General features: G+C 39.0%; 1 long non-coding RNA gene across 1 annotated transcript; it reads right to left on the reverse strand.

Moving 5' to 3' along the window:
* Positions 1-1,939: 1,939 nt before the first annotated feature.
* LOC145720636 (uncharacterized) lies at positions 1,940-13,100 on the reverse strand. The gene is made up of 2 exons (XR_014143755.1): positions 6,240-13,100; positions 1,940-6,170 (listed from the first exon to the last, which is right to left on the reverse strand). It is a non-coding gene; the product is annotated as an uncharacterized LOC145720636 (long non-coding RNA).
* Positions 13,101-13,929: the final 829 nt, after the last annotated feature.

The following is a 13,929-nucleotide window of genomic DNA, read 5'->3' on the forward strand; positions in this document are numbered from 1 at the left end:
TTTCACCATTGAGAATGTTATTCACTGTGGGATTTTTATATATGGCTTTTATGATATTGAGGTGTGTTCCCTCTATCCCCACACTGCGAAGAGTTTTAATCAAGAAAGGATGCTGTACTTTGTCAAATGCTTTTTCTGCATCTATTGAGAGGATCATATGGTTCTTGTCCTTTCTTTTATTAATGTAGTGTATCACATTGATTGATTTGTAGATGTTGAACCACGCTTGCAGCCTAGGAATAAATCCCACTTGGTCATGGTGAATAATCTTTTTAATGTACTGTTGGATCCCATTGGCTAGTATCTTGGTGAGAATTTTGGCATCCATGTTCATCAGGGATATTGATCTGTAATTCTCCTTTTTGTTGTGGCCTTTGTCTGGTTTGGGGATCAAGGTAATGCTGGCCTCATAGAATGAATTTGAAAGTTTTCCTTCCATTTCTATTTTTTAAACAGCTTCGGAAGAATAGATTTTAAATCTTCTTTAAATGTTTGGTAGAATTCCTCCGGGAGGCCATCCGGCCCTGGAGTCTTCTTTGTTGGGAGCTTTTTGATTACTGCTTTAATTTTCTTGCTAGTTGTAAGTCTGTTCAGGTTTTCTACTTCTTCCTGTTTCAGTTTTGGTAGTTTATATGTCTCTAGGAATGCATCAATTTCTTCCAGATTGACTAATTTGTTGGCATATAGTTGCTCATAATATGTCCTTATAATTGTATTTCTTTGGTGTTGGTTGTGATCTCTCCTCTTTCATTCATGATTTTATTTATTTGGGTCCTTTCTCTTTTCTTTTTAATAAGTCTGGCTAGGGGTTTATCAATCTTATTAATTCTTTCAAAGAACCAGCTCCTAGTTTCGTTGATCTGTTCTACTGTTCTTTTGGTTTCTATCTCATTGATTTCTGCTCTAATCTTTTATTATTTTTCTTCTCCTCCTGGGTTTAGGCTTTATTTGCTGTTCTTTCTCCAGCTCCTTTAGGTGTAAGGTTAGGTTTAAGACCTTTTATGTTTGTGTGTTTGAGACCTTTCTTGTTTCTTGAGAAAGGCTTGTATTGCTATATACTTCCCTCTTAGGACTGCCTTTGCTGCATCCCAAGGTTGTAAACTGTTGTTTTCATTATCATTTGTTTCTATGAATTTTTTAAATTCTTCTTTAATTTCCTGATTGACCCATTCATTCTGTAGTAGGATGCTCTTTAGCTTCCATGTATTTGAGCTCCTTCCAAATTTCCTCTTGTGACTGCGTTCAAGTTTCAAAGCACTGTGGTCTGAAAATATGGAGGGAATGATCCCAATCTTTTGGTACCAGTTGAGACCTGACTGATGACCCAGTATGTGATCTGTTCAAGAAAATGTTCCATGTGCACTTGAGAAGAATGTGTCTTCTGTTGCTTTAGGATGCAATGCTCTGAATGTATCTGTGAAGTCCATCTGGTCCAGTGTGTCATTCAAAGCCCTTGTTTCCTTGTTGATCTTCTGCTTAGATGATCTGTCCATTGTTGTGAGTGGGGTGTTAAAGTCCCTTAGTATTATTGTATTATTATCAATGTATTTCTTTAATTTTGGTTTATATAATTGGCTGCTCCCATGTTAGGGGCATAAATATTTACAACTGTTAGATCTTCTTGTTGGATAGACCCTTTAAGTATGATATAGTGTCCTTACTCATCTCTTATTAGTCTTTGGTTTAAAATCTAATTTGTCTGGGGTGCCTGGGTGGCTCAGTCAGTTAAGCATCTACCTTCTGCTCAGGTCATGATTCCAGGGTCCTGAGATTGAGCCCCATGTTGGGCTCCCTGCTCATCGGGGGTGGGGGTGTCCCACTTCTCCCTCTCCCTCTGCCCCTCCCCCCCACTCATGTTCTCTCTCTCCCTCCATCTCAAATAAATAAAAAAATCTTTAAAAAAATAAATAAAATCTAATTTGTCTGATATAAGGATTGCTACCCCAGCTTTCTTTTGATGTCCATTAGCATGATAAATTGTTTTCCATCCCCTCACTTTCAATCTGGAGGTGTCTTTGAGTCTAAAATGAGTCTCTTGCAGATAGCATATTGATGGCTCTTGCTTTTTTATCCAATCTGTTACCCTTGTCATTTGATTGGGGCATTTAGCCCATTTACATTCAGAGTAACTATTAAAAGATATGAATTTAGTGCCTTTGTATTACCTGTAAAGTGACTGTTTTTGTATATTGTCTCTGTTCCTTTCTGGTCTATGTTACTTTGGGGCTCTCTCTTTGCTTAAAGGATTCCTTTTAATATTTGTTACAGGGCTGGTTTAGTTATCACAAATTCTTTTAGTTTCTGTTTGTCCTGGATGCTCTTAATCTCTCCAATTTTGAATGACATCCTAGCTGGATAAAGTATTCTTGGTTTCTTACTTTTCTCATTTAGCACCCTAAATACATCATGTCAGTTCTTTCTGGCCTGCCAGGGCTCTGTGGATAGGTCTGCTGCCAGTCTGATGTTTCTACCCCGCAGGTTATGGAATTGTCCTGAGCTGCTTTCAGGATTTTCTCTTTGTCTCTGAAATTTCAAACTTCACTATTATATGTTGAAGTGTTGACCCATTTTTATTGATTTGGGGGTGGGGGGGCTCCTCTGTGCCTCCTGGACTTGAATGCCTGTTTCCTTCTCCAGATGAGAGAAGTTCTCAGCTATAATTTGCTGCAATATACCTTCTGCCTCCCGCCTTTTTCCTCTTCCTCTGGGACCCCAATTATTCTAATATTGTTTCACCTATGGTATCACTGATCTCTCGAGTCCTCCCCTCATGATCCAATAGTTTATCTCCCTTTTCCTCAGTTTATTCTCCATAATTTTTTTAAAAGATTTTTTCCATTCAATTGTGATAGAGCACAAGCAGGGAGAGCGGCAGGCAGAGGGAGAAGCAGGCTCCCCATTGAGCAAGGAGACCGATGCGGGACTTGATCCCAGGACCCTGGGATCATGACCTGAGCTGAAGGCAGACGCTTAACTGACTGAGGCACCCAGGCATACCTATTCTCCATAATTTTACCTTCTAGATCACTGATTCTCTCTTCTGCTTCACTTATCCTACCAGTAAGGGCCTCCATTTTTTACTTCATCTCATTAATAGCCATTTTTATTTCAACCTGATTATAGTTCTTTTATTTCTCCAGAATGGGATCCTTTTGTATCTTCTATGCTTTTTTCAACCCCAGCTAGTATCTTTATAATCATTATTCTGAACTCTAGTTCAGACCTTTTACTTATATCCACACTAATTAGGTCCCTGGCAGTCAGTACTGCCTCCTGTTCTCTTTTGAGGTGAGTTTCCATCTCGTCATTCTTGCAAAAAGTGGTCGCTTTTCTATTTGTAGAATTGCAACAATTCTTTTCTTAGAACTCTGGTTGAGTTCAGAGGTGTTCAGGATGATTTGATAGCTATCTAACTGAATTCCAGGGACCAGATGAACCTAGGGCCCCTACTCCTCCGCCATCTTCCTCTCTACCTTTGGAGAGAAGCAACTACTGATGTTAAAGCTGGTTTTCCCACAGAATCTCCAGAAAAATGCCAAGCTAAGAGTTACCAAATACAAAGATGAATCAACAACCAGATGAAGAGATGCATAGAGCCAGGTCTGGGGAAAGGGTGCAGAGCTTCCATGCCCCCTCCAGGGGTGCCACTGTCCCTACTCTTCCACACATTTACCAACCAGGGAGCTCCTGGAGCTAGTCCTTTTGGGTTTTATGGAGTCTTCATCGCATAATCCTAAACCAAACTTGTTTAATTTAGTCATTCACAGGAACCACATGAATTTTTTACTTTGCAGATTGTTTTTTTCTATACGTGTCTTCTTTAAAAGCTGATTACTATGTTTTCCATAGTTATCATTTCTGATCAGAATTTGGTGTGGAATGCCCTTGTTCTTGCAAGAGCCATAGTAGCCGTTTTCCTGACCATGGCATGGTTTTGAATATTTGGGGAGGATGATAGAAGATTCACAACCCTCCCAGGCACAAGCCCCACCCTCCACTACAAACCGAGCTGACATACAGATACTCAGTTCAATATTATGTCAGTATCAAATATTCCCTTAAAATCTGCAAAACAAATTTTAGTTATTTCCATATTATGAAAAGAGATGATCTATAAAAGTTTAGTCAGACAACATTCAACTGGAAGCAATGAGACTTATAGAGAGTCAAGCTTATTTATTATTCTCCTTTCAACCACTACCCTTGGGCAGACAGAAATTGCAAATTCCTTTAGGGTAGAGCTTAGTCCTGTAATCTGCATATATGGTTGCTCAATGAATATTACTTATTGATCACCAGGGAGTTGGATTTTCTCGGTCATCTAGTACAAAGTATTTTACTATGGAAACAATGTTGACTTTTTTTTTTTTTAAAGATTTTATTTATTTATTTGACAGAGAGGAAACACAAGCAGGGGGAGTGGGAGAGGGAGAAGCAGGCTCCCCGCCGAGCAGGGAACCCAATGCGGGGCTCGATCCCAGAACCCTGGGATCATGACCTGAGCCGAAGGCAGACGCTTAACAACTGAGCCACCCAGGCACCCCCAATGTTGACTTTTTGAAAAAATAGATCACAATTAGGATTACATATTTAAGGTATCTAATATTCTAAACACTTGATAAAATTATTTATTGGAATGAATTGATAAGAATCTACAATTTCTATTTCAAGTCTTTGTACCATTCACACCACCCAGACCCCAAAATGCAGACTTTCAAAGAAGCAGGCCCTTTCTCAAAATGTTATTTCTAAGTCTTTACTTGTGAATCAATCTGAATTTCAATCCAGTCTTTGCCATCTTTTATTCTCCAGTGTGATTCAGCATTATCACATTCAAGAGATCCCTGTATTAGAGGGAATTTGAACTTCAGATATTAATACAAGAATAGATTTTTTTTCCTACTCCAGCTACTAAACACACAATTCCCAGTTCCCTTTAACATGGCAACAAAACTTGTACCAAACCTGAGGTGTATGCAACTTGCATTCCCGTGGCCATAAATTAAAGAATCTGAAACTAAAAGTAAAGAGAAAAGCAAAAAGGGAAGTTTGGTTTGGTTTGACATTAGTAGCCACTTAAATCTATAGAATGATGCCAATTTTTTAGGAGACTACATAAAACCATGTTAAATACATTGAACAAAATTAATTCAGTAAATATTTACGAAGTATTTATTATGTGTCAGGTGCTATTCTATTAACAAAAAGTCCGTGTTCAGGGGCGCCTGGGTGGCTCAGTTGGTTAAGCGACTGCCTTCGGCTCAGGTCATGATCCTGGAGTCCTGGGATCGAGTCCCGCATCAGGCTCCCTGCTCGGCAGGGAGTCTGCTGCTCCCTCTGACCCTCCTCCCTCTCATGCTGTCTCTCATTCTCTCTCTCAAATAAATAAATAAAATCTTTAAAAAAAAAAAAAGTCCGTGTTCTCAGGGAACTTACATTTTACTTGGAGAGACAGACAATAAACAAGCACAAAAAATAAGTATGTAATATGTCAGATGATATGCACCCTGGAGAAAATAAGGCATTGTGGTAGGTTATGGCCAAGAGGGCCCGTATGGGGGCAGACTGCAAAACTCTTAGACCCTACTGGAGTGCAGGTATAGATAATGGGAGATTGTCAAAGCCACAAGGACACCCAGCTACGAGGCCTTGTTGATCAGGCTCACTGTGCAGCAGAATAAGATAGTACAGGTTGTTTCTGGTTGTTGAACAGCTGCAAGGAAGTGAAGGCATAAGGCAGAGCCCACAGTTCTAGGCTTCTCTACCCCGGTGAACATCTCACTCCATGTGGGGGCTGTGGAGACCATCAAATCCCGGAGGAGCCTCCATGAGAAAACAAGGGTGGCTTTGAGAAAGTATCCTCACTTTGTTCTTCTTTGCATTGGGTAGTAGCTGTTTCAGGAAACTTGAGCCAAGTTCTCACCAGCATTTCTGCCCATCCTCAAACCTGAAGCAGTCTTCAAGGTCTGGCCTGGGTGGGGTTAAGTAAGAATATAATACAAACAGAAACAGTTGGCTTTGGGGCTGGAGGTGGGACATTACAAAGGTGATCAGGGAAGACCTACTGAATGAAGCGACAGTGCGTCCAGACAAGGACAGAGTAACGCGGTGTGCCTTGGGATATAGGCTACAGGGGAGTGGGATTCCTGACCCAGAAACAAGTACAATGCCTAAGGCAGGATTGCTCTTGGTCAGTGCAAAGGAAAGTGAGACTGCTGTCCCAGAAACAAGTACAATGCCTAAGGCAGGATTGCTCTTGGTCAGTGTAAAGGAAAGTGAGACTGCTGTGTGACTGGAGAGGGGCAGGAAAGGGGGAGAGTGGTCAGAGAGATGTGAGGAGAGGTTCTGGGAGGCCAGATTACTTATGGCCTTGTAGACCATCGCCAAGAAACTTTGGTTTTTATTCTGAATGGGAATGCTGGGTTTTGAGCAGGGTGAGCTGATGTGACTGAGCGTGAAAAAGGATCCCACACCAGCTGTTTAGAATAGGCTCTAGGGGCCAAAGATGGTGGTTATGGCACCAATCCGAACAAGAGATGATAGTGGCTTTGACTAGCATGTTAGCATAGGAAGAGTGAGACGTGCATCCCTAATAATCTGCATTTTGAAGACAGAGTGCACCAGATTCGCTGATGGATTCCATGTGATGTTTATGAAAAAGGGAGGAATCAAGGATGAGACCACATTTTCAGGCTGAGCAACTGAAAAAAAGAGTTGAGATGAGAAAGCCATGGGAGGGTTAGGTTTAGGGAAGGAAATCAACTTCTGCTTTGAATACAGTATCTGACTACTGGACCAGGAAAAGGGGGATTTCAAAAGATAGCAACCTATATTTTATAAGGGATCTAAATGAGAAGTTATCCAAATTGTAGAAGTTTGTTTGAAGGGTTAAGTTACATATCTGGCTTGGCCTTCAATTCTAAAACAATGGGAAACTGGGGCACCTGGGTGGCTCAGTCGGTTAAACGTCTGCTTTCGACTCAGGTCATGATCCCAGGGTCCTGGGATCGAGCCCCACATCGGGCTCCCTGCTCAGCGGGAAGCCTGCTTCTCCTTCTCCCTCTGCCGCTCTCCCTGCTTGTGCTCTCTTGCTCTCTCTTTCAAATAAATAAGTAAATAAATAAAATCTTTAAAAAAAAAAATAAATCTTTAAAAAAATAAAAAATGAAACAATGGGAAATTGATATTGGTATGTTTTTAGTGTTTTAAGTTAATGACTACAAATCTAATCATAGGGGCCTGCTATATTTTCATGGTATTTATTATACTTTACCCACTCCCCCTCTCTCATAAAGATGAGGTTTACAATTAAGATGCTTTCACAATAAAATCATTAAACAAAGATTTTCAAACATGAGCTGTCCACCAAGAATTGCACACGAATGTTCAAAACAACTTTATTCATAATAGCCAAATATTGGAAACAACTGAAATATCCATCTGCAGGAGAAATGATCAACAAATTGGAAGTATATTTAAGAGTGAAATACTACTCAGTAATTAAAAAGAACTACTGATTCAAGTAACAGCACAGAATGTCAAAAATGTTGAGTGGAAAAAGCCAGACTAAAATGATTCAAGTAAAGTTCAAGAACAGCCAAAAACTGATCTATGGTCACAGAAACCAGAAAGTAGTTGCAACAGAGTGGACACTGAGTGCAAAGGGACACAAGCAAACTTTCTGGGGTGATGAAAATGTTCTGATCATTGTTAACACTGACATTTAAAATGTTAAAACTCATTAAACACATGTGCATTTTCTATCTAAAATATGCAACAAAACATAAGCCAGCTACTGAAAAGGTTATATACAGGAAAACCTAGGCTAAAAGCAATTAATCTAATTGAGCAGAGTTTTGTTCTGAGTTTCCCAGCCACCAAGGCAAAAGGGAAACAAACTGCTTGGCTCTATTATCTAATATTAGTGTGTATCAGAAGAGAAAAAAATTTTTCCTAACACCAACTTTAAGAGTATTTGGATAAGAAACACTAGGTATCACGTAATACTTTCACTAGGACTTTTATAAAAGCAGAACCATTTTTGGTTCATTTTTATTTCCATCAGTCCTCAATAAAAGTCAAGAGGATAATACTAAGTTATGATTCTATGAAGGCATTTCTACAGGGAGTTAAAGGAAGGTATTCACAGTTTTCTAGAGTGCCCTACCTGCAGGGATAGAATCTGGACTCATTCCCAAGGAATACAGGATTCTCAGATTTCCCATGCCTACCTTCCTGCATGCCTCAGCTGGGTTTGTGACAGGAGTTGGGTATCAGATAATTAGGGGCTGACTAAATTCTCTGCAATATTCTCTGGAGCTGATTAAAATTAGATACATGGGGTTTAGCTACTGAACTTGTATTTGGCTAATTATATGTTTTGTTATAAAAAAAAATGTTCTAAGAAACCATATTCATGCCCAAATGGAAAACTATGCCTGGCTTTACTGAATCAGGGGCTTAATGGATGCCTTTATCCCTGGTATTCAAGAAACTTCTGAGTATCCTTCCAAGCTTCCCAGCAGGGGTGTAACTGACAAATTAGGCAATACTTTGTTGGGTAGGACTCCCTACTTTTAAGTCACTTAGCATCTGTGGCCCCACCCAACAAATGCAAATAGCCTATCTCCAGTCCTGTGACAACTAAGTAGTGTGCCTACATTTTTACTTTTATTTATTTACTTTTTGGCCTACATTTAAAAACTCAGTTCTACCTCCCTTTTGGTAATCACTAGGCCTAAAAGAATGTTGGTATCCTTTTGAAGATGGAAGAATCTGGCCTCAAATTCCATGGAAGGACATGGCATCGGAAAAGACAATCTTGGTTTGAAACATTGAGGATAAATAGTATCAGTTATCACTTCCATCCTATAAAAACCTTAATATGGCCCCCACAGCACATTTTATTTAGAACAAGCCTGTGTCTGCACAGTGAGCCAGCCAGGATGAAGTAGCCTCCAAGTAAAACCCTCATCAGCTGAATGAATTGATCCACAAAATGTAGCTCATTCATTATTAATTGAATGGTCCATTCAAATGCTGAAGATCCTCTGCCAAAAAATATTTTGGCTTTAATGAAGTTGATGTTGAACTGTTTTTGTTTTCCTAGCTACAGCTGACCAAGAAATTATTCTTTCATTCAATGTTAGACCTATTATGTGCCAGATAGAGGACACAATGGTGCATGAGCTTTGCTAGTAAGTCTAATGAAAGGTTTCAGGAGACAAGTAATAAAGTAACATGGGAGTTAAAAGAAATAGAGAAGTATGGAAGTCTCCCTAAGGGAATGTTTAATCTGAGAGCTGAAGAATGAGTGGGAGTTAACTCAATGTTTTGTTTGTGGGAATGGGGGTGGGGACAGGCAGAGAGAGAAGACAGTTTCAGGGAGGGCCATCAGTTTACATGAAAGCCAGGGCAGAAAGAAGAGGTTAGGAAACAGTTAAGTGGTCAACAGAGGTTTAGCCAGGGCAGAATTTTGGGCTTGGAAAGAGATTTTGTCCCCAAGTGCAACAGAACACTCATGAACACTTATAAAAAAACATAATCAGATTTATATTTAAATCAACTCACGCAGATCCAGAGTGAGAAAGCCAGCAAAGATTATGGAAGAGACATATAGACAACTGGTTGGGAAAGGCTGTACTATCCAGAATAAAGCTGACTATAGGCAAGACTAGGGTGGTACAGGAAGGAGTGTTTAATTTTAGATAATGAAAAGCTCCAACTATGTGCCAGCCATCCTATATATATGTTGAGGAGTCTAGTGGGGGAAATATATTAATCAAAGGAGCAAGAATGACAAAATATAAAAAACAGAACCTTTCCTAATGCTTCAAGAAAGGTTTCTCTTGAGGAAAGCACATCTGAACTAAGTTCTGCAAGATGACTAGAAGCCAACTGAAGGGCACAGTGAGGAACGGATGGGAATAAATTTCAAGGGAGGGAAAATTGCATTTTTCAAGAAACGAATGTAGCCATTGTGGCAGAATGCAAAGAGCAAAAAGGAGTGCTAAAAAGTGAGGCTGGAGAGGTGGGCTGGGACTAGATCATGCAGATTAAGTAATTTGGTCTTTATCCTAAGAGTCAGGGGAAGCCATGAAAGTGCTTTAAGCAGGGGATGTGATAAAGAAAACATCAAATTTGTGTTTTGAAACCTGTGGTGGCTGCGGCATAAAGAATGGACTGTAGGGGGCACAGAAGTGGATGTGGTTAAGTGGGTTACATACACCATGACTACAGAAGACCAACCAGAAGACGTTGGGAGGTGGATGACTTAGAGGCTGTGCAGAGTACGGAGTTTCCGGCCTGTGCTTCTCACACAGTTCATGACACGTAAGACCACATCATCTGACCAGAGGAAGGCATTTTCTTCTTCTTACTCACTAGGGTAAGAACCAGGTCATCTAAAAATTATGTTACACATTAAACTATTAACAATGGTCTCCCTTGGAAAATGGGACTGGAGAGGAGGATGGGAGAAAGAGGAGGGCATTCGTTTTTTACCATCAACACTTCCGTGTGATTTTGTACAATGAAAATATGAATACAAATAGAAGTTTAAAAAAAAATATAGAAATCCCATCAGATTTACAAATGTAAGCAGGAAAGAGCTAGGACTATCTTGCCTTAATGCCATTTAGGAATGGAAATTAAGAAAAAAAAGAGAGAACACAAATTACTAATATCAGAAATAAAAGAGGAGGTTATCACTATAGATCCCATGGAAATTAAAAGGGTAATAAAGGATAACTATGAACAAGTAGGTCTGTGCCCACAAATTTGGGCAGAAGAAATGGACCAATTCTTTGAAAGACACAATCTGCCAAAACTCACACAAGAAGAATGAGATTATCGGAATGGGCCAATAACTATTAAAGAAATGGAATCAGTAATTAACCTTCTGAAACACAAAGCACCATACCGAGATAGGTTCACTGTGAATTCTATCAAACATTTAAGGAAGAAATTATACCAATCCTCTACAATCTCCTTCAGAGGACAGAAGCAGAGGCAATACTTCCCAACTCATTCTATGAGGCCAGCATTACCAAATACCCAAACCAGACAAAGATGTTACAAGAAAACTACAGTCCAAATCTCTCCCTTGAACACAGATTGAACAAAATATTAGTAAATCAAACCCAAAAGAGTATAAAAAGAATTATACATCATGATCAAGTGAGATTTAGCCCAGATACTCAAGGCTGGTTCAGCATTCAAAAATCAATTAATGTAATCCACCACCATCAACAGACTAAAAAAGAAAAATCACGTGATCTTAACAGATGGAGAAAAAGCATTTGACCAACTCCAATACCCATTCATGATAAAAACTCTCAGTGAACCAGGAGTAGAGAGGAACTTCCTCAACTTGATAAAGACTGTCTACAAAAACCTACAGCTAACATCACACTTAGTGGTGAGAAACTAGAAGCTTTCCCACTCTCAGGTACAGGGCAAAGATGTTGCCTGACAGCACTTCTTCTCAAAATCATACTGGAAGTCCTTATTAATACAAGAAGACAAGAATAGGAAATAAAAAGTATAGACGGGGAAGAAAAAAAAGAGGTATTAAAAATAGCATAATAAGTATGAGGATAAAAGTAGAAATAAGTATCAGAATTAACAGTTAAAAGAATCTGATCTGGGCATAGGGAAGGAGATGGGAGACTGCCTTTTTTTTTTTTTTTAAGTTCCTTCTGATAGTACTTAATTTCTATTTGCATCGATTACTTGAATAATTTTTTGAAAAGCAAATGAAAAAGGAAAAACTGCAAGAACAGATGGAAATAATCATGGATATGTATATAAAAGCTTATTAAAAGGAACACATCTCAGTGTTTTTAATGGCAAAAATGTCTTAAAATTACTAAAATGTCCAATAAGAGAGAACTCATTAAAAAATTATGGTATATCTACAATAAATATAATGCAGCCTTTAAAATGTAGAATTTTCAATGATATGGGAAAAGTGTTTACGATGTATAAGTGGAGGGAAAAGACTATAAAACAGTAAAGAAATGTTAAGAAGTCAAGTGTACATACCCAAATAACCAAAACAATAGTAAGTTCCTGGTAGGGAATAAACAACTTCTGTTCTCTTTGTGCTTTTATCTGTCTTCCAAATCCACCAAGAACATGTCACTATTGTAGTAAGATAACAAGTTCTAAACACACACACTCAAAATTTTGTTATGATGATTTCTATGTTACGGAACCGTGGATGATCTTTATTTGCTATTTTTTTCATTCCTTTGTTCATTCATTCGAACTGACCTTGGTGGTAAAGACAATGCTGTATGTGCAGTAAATCCTTATGGTTCTTTTTATTTACACACAGGACAACTACATTTCTCCATCTTCCTTACCACTGGCCTGGGGTCATATGGCTGGGCTCCGGTCAGTGGAAAAGGAGAGAAATAATGTATGCCTATCTGTCAGGTCCAGCCATAAAACCCTGCAGGATCTACCACTCTAGCTCCTCTCCTTCCACAGAAGATTTGAGGAGTCAAAGCTGACACTGTTACAAGATAGAGAAATCTGGATCCCTGGAAGGCTGGAGCATTCCTGCCACAATGGAGTATGAGAGAAGCAGATAAACTCCTACTCTCTGAAGCCACGGGGATGTTGGGGGTTGTTACAAGCAATTCACCTATCCTAACTAATAGAGCATTACTATTATCTGTGGGAAAACAGAAACTAAAATGGTCCTTCCAAAATATAAACCTTCAACAGCAGCTCATGATCTACTGAAGTCCTCGAGATGGCATACAAGGGTCCTCCATAACCTGGCTCCATGCGCCTCATATCCCAAATATCTCATTGTCCCTCCTGAACGCTCCCAAAGTTCCTGGACCTGTTCTTCCCCATCACAGTACTGATCACAACCGTATTATAATTAGGTATCTATTCACCAGTTCCTTTCCCTAGATTGTGAGTCTCCCCTAAGGCAACAGCTGTCTTTCTTCTTCACAGATGTATCTTCAACGTACGTGCTGGGCATGTAAAGGATGCTAGTAAGTATTTGCTGAATAAATAACGTTTTCTTAAATGTTCATAGCCCCCCCCCAAAAAAAACATGAAATTTTAGAACCTGGAAGGTAGAGAAAAACAATTCTCATTTTATCAGGATATATTCTCTTCTAAAATAAATTCTCAACCTCTGAATATCTGACTCGCCTAAAGCTCTTACAATATTACTGAAATAAAACCAGGAGCCAAGAATTAAATGCCTTTTTAGACTAGAACTGGTTCCTAGACCAAGTTGTTTATGGGTCTGTGAAACTAAAAATTCTAACTTCCTAAATTCAGAATTGAAATTTTTTGGTCTTGAATTTACACTGAAATTACTTATATATATACATATATATATTTTTTAAGATTTATTTATTTTATAGAGAGCACACAAGTAGGGAGAGGGGCATAAGGGGAGGGAGGGAGAGGGAGGGAGAGAAGCAGACTTCGCATTGAGACTCTGTATTGAGCCCGACATGGGGCCCAATCCTATGACCCCAATATCACAACCTGAGCCAAAATCAAGGAGTCAGGGGGCTCAACCAACTGAGCCACCCAGGCACCCCAAAATTATCTTAGATATTTTAATGGTGGTGGATTCTAAATTATTTCAGATAGGAAGTAACCTTGGAAATCTAAGAATCACCACTGTAACTTGAAATGCCTCATTTTTGAGAGAGACATTCACAGAAAAACAATATATTATGCTCCTTGGAAACTTTAGGGTTAATAATAGCCCTTCCATTAACTACAAAAACATTAGTTTAAATGTATTACACAGCATCTGTCTAGGTTGAGTCTTAGATGTTACTTCAATAGTACCCACGAAGAATATAACTTACTGTAAAAGTTTGTTTTTATTTTTAGAAAAATCTACAATTTTACCCACTGCATATAGTGAACTGAATTTTTAAG

Source organism: Leptonychotes weddellii, chromosome 3, assembly GCF_054177405.1.
Source record: "Leptonychotes weddellii isolate Sample4059 chromosome 3, ASM5417740v2, whole genome shotgun sequence".
NCBI lineage: Eukaryota > Metazoa > Chordata > Mammalia > Carnivora > Phocidae > Leptonychotes > Leptonychotes weddellii.